The sequence below is a fragment of the Carassius carassius genome, chromosome 45 (assembly GCF_963082965.1).
Source record: "Carassius carassius chromosome 45, fCarCar2.1, whole genome shotgun sequence".
Classification (NCBI taxonomy): domain Eukaryota; kingdom Metazoa; phylum Chordata; class Actinopteri; order Cypriniformes; family Cyprinidae; genus Carassius; species Carassius carassius.
This window is the reverse complement of record NC_081799.1, coordinates 1,261,401-1,263,900: the sequence shown is the minus strand read 5'-3', so window position 1 is coordinate 1,263,900 and position 2,500 is coordinate 1,261,401. Positions and strand designations below refer to the sequence as shown.

Here is a 2,500-nt window from a genome sequence, read left to right as displayed (position 1 = left end):
AATGTACTGGAGATGAGAGTGGCTGATCTTTAAATAGCCCTCTCTTTGCAGCAGTTTTCGCTTACGGCCATACCAACCTGGCTATGCCCGATCTCGTCTGATCTCGGAAGCTAAGCAGGTTTGGGCCTGGTTAGTACTTGGATGGGAGACCGCCTGGGAATACCAGGTGCTGTAAGCTTTTTGGAAATGTTTCACTAATTATATAATAATCTTGCAAAAAAAAAAAAAAAAAGAGTCAATGCCCGATCTCCGAATCTTAGCATGTTTGGTACTGGTTACTACTTGGATGGTAGACTGCCTGGGAATAATTCCAGGTGCTGTAAGCTTTTGGGTTTTCTTCCCTACTTATATAATGTACTGGAGATTAGAGTGGCTGATCTTTAAATAGCCCTCTCTTTGCAGCAGTTTTCGCTTACGGCCATACCAACCTGGCTATGCCCGATCTCGTCTGATCTCGGAAGCTAAGCAGGTTTGGGCCTGGTTAGTACTTGGATGGGAGACCGCCTGGGAATACCAGGTGCTGTAAGCTTTTTGGAAATGTTTCACTAATTATATAATAATCTTGCAAAAAAAAAAAAAAAAAAAAAAAGAGTCAATGCCCGATCTCCGAATCTTAGCATGTTTGGTACTGGTTACTACTTGGATGGTAGACTGCCTGGGAATAATTCCAGGTGCTGTAAGCTTTTGGGTTTTTTTCCCTACTTATATAATGTACTGGAGATTAGAGTGGCTGATCTTTAAATAGCCCTCTCTTTGCAGCAGTTTTCGCTTACGGCCATACCAACCTGGCTATGCCCGATCTCGTCTGATCTCGGAAGCTAAGCAGGTTTGGGCCTGGTTAGTACTTGGATGGGAGACCGCCTGGGAATACCAGGTGCTGTAAGCTTTTTGGAAATGTTTCACTAATTATATAATAATCTTGCAAAAAAAAAAAAAAAAAAAAAAAAAGAGTCAATGCCCGATCTCCGAATCTTAGCATGTTTGGTACTGGTTACTACTTGGATGGTAGACTGCCTGGGAATAATTCCAGGTGCTGTAAGCTTTTGGGGTTTCTTCCCTACTTATATAATGTACTGGAGATGAGAGTGGCTGATCTTTAAATAGCCCTCTCTTTGCAGCAGTTTTCGCTTACGGCCATACCAACCTGGCTATGCCCGATCTCGTCTGATCTCGGAAGCTAAGCAGGTTTGGGCCTGGTTAGTACTTGGATGGGAGACCGCCTGGGAATACCAGGTGCTGTAAGCTTTTTGGAAATGTTTCACTAATTATATAATAATCTTGCAAAAAAAAAAAAAAAAAGAGTCAATGCCCGATCTCCGAATCTTAGCATGTTTGGTACTGGTTACTACTTGGATGGTAGACTGCCTGGGAATAATTCCAGGTGCTGTAAGCTTTTGGGTTTTCTTCCCTACTTATATAATGTACTGGAGATTAGAGTGGCTGATCTTTAAATAGCCCTCTCTTTGCAGCAGTTTTCGCTTACGGCCATACCAACCTGGCTATGCCCGATCTCGTCTGATCTCGGAAGCTAAGCAGGTTTGGGCCTGGTTAGTACTTGGATGGGAGACCGCCTGGGAATACCAGGTGCTGTAAGCTTTTTGGAAATGTTTCACTAATTATATAATAATCTTGCAAAAAAAAAAAAAAAAAAAAAAAGAGTCAATGCCCGATCTCCGAATCTTAGCATGTTTGGTACTGGTTACTACTTGGATGGTAGACTGCCTGGGAATAATTCCAGGTGCTGTAAGCTTTTGGGTTTTTTTCCCTACTTATATAATGTACTGGAGATTAGAGTGGCTGATCTTTAAATAGCCCTCTCTTTGCAGCAGTTTTCGCTTACGGCCATACCAACCTGGCTATGCCCGATCTCGTCTGATCTCGGAAGCTAAGCAGGTTTGGGCCTGGTTAGTACTTGGATGGGAGACCGCCTGGGAATACCAGGTGCTGTAAGCTTTTTGGAAATGTTTCACTAATTATATAATAATCTTGCAAAAAAAAAAAAAAAAAAAAAAAAAGAGTCAATGCCCGATCTCCGAATCTTAGCATGTTTGGTACTGGTTACTACTTGGATGGTAGACTGCCTGGGAATAATTCCAGGTGCTGTAAGCTTTTGGGGTTTCTTCCCTACTTATATAATGTACTGGAGATGAGAGTGGCTGATCTTTAAATAGCCCTCTCTTTGCAGCAGTTTTCGCTTACGGCCATACCAACCTGGCTATGCCCGATCTCGTCTGATCTCGGAAGCTAAGCAGGTTTGGGCCTGGTTAGTACTTGGATGGGAGACCGCCTGGGAATACCAGGTGCTGTAAGCTTTTTGGAAATGTTTCACTAATTATATAATAATCTTGCAAAAAAAAAAAAAAAAAGAGTCAATGCCCGATCTCCGAATCTTAGCATGTTTGGTACTGGTTACTACTTGGATGGTAGACTGCCTGGGAATAATTCCAGGTGCTGTAAGCTTTTGGGTTTTCTTCTCTACTTATATAATGTACTGGAGATT

General features: G+C 42.3%; 7 non-coding genes across 7 annotated transcripts; all 7 read left to right on the top strand.

The window, feature by feature from the left end:
• The first annotated feature begins 59 nt into the window (after nt 1-59).
• Nucleotides 60-178, top strand: LOC132128364 (5S ribosomal RNA). The gene has a single exon (XR_009427958.1). It is a non-coding gene; the product is annotated as a 5S ribosomal RNA (ribosomal RNA).
• A 232-nt stretch (nt 179-410) lies between these two features.
• Nucleotides 411-529, top strand: LOC132128363 (5S ribosomal RNA). Its single transcript, XR_009427957.1, has one exon. It is a non-coding gene; the product is annotated as a 5S ribosomal RNA (ribosomal RNA).
• Nucleotides 530-767: 238 nt separating this feature from the next.
• LOC132128362 (5S ribosomal RNA) lies at nt 768-886 on the top strand. Its single transcript, XR_009427956.1, has one exon. It is a non-coding gene; the product is annotated as a 5S ribosomal RNA (ribosomal RNA).
• Nucleotides 887-1,126: 240 nt separating this feature from the next.
• On the top strand, nt 1,127-1,245 carry LOC132128360 (5S ribosomal RNA). Its single transcript, XR_009427954.1, has one exon. It is a non-coding gene; the product is annotated as a 5S ribosomal RNA (ribosomal RNA).
• Nucleotides 1,246-1,477: 232 nt separating this feature from the next.
• On the top strand, nt 1,478-1,596 carry LOC132128358 (5S ribosomal RNA). The gene has a single exon (XR_009427953.1). It is a non-coding gene; the product is annotated as a 5S ribosomal RNA (ribosomal RNA).
• Nucleotides 1,597-1,834: 238 nt separating this feature from the next.
• LOC132128357 (5S ribosomal RNA) lies at nt 1,835-1,953 on the top strand. The gene has a single exon (XR_009427952.1). It is a non-coding gene; the product is annotated as a 5S ribosomal RNA (ribosomal RNA).
• Nucleotides 1,954-2,193: 240 nt separating this feature from the next.
• LOC132128356 (5S ribosomal RNA) lies at nt 2,194-2,312 on the top strand. Its single transcript, XR_009427951.1, has one exon. It is a non-coding gene; the product is annotated as a 5S ribosomal RNA (ribosomal RNA).
• Nucleotides 2,313-2,500: the final 188 nt, after the last annotated feature.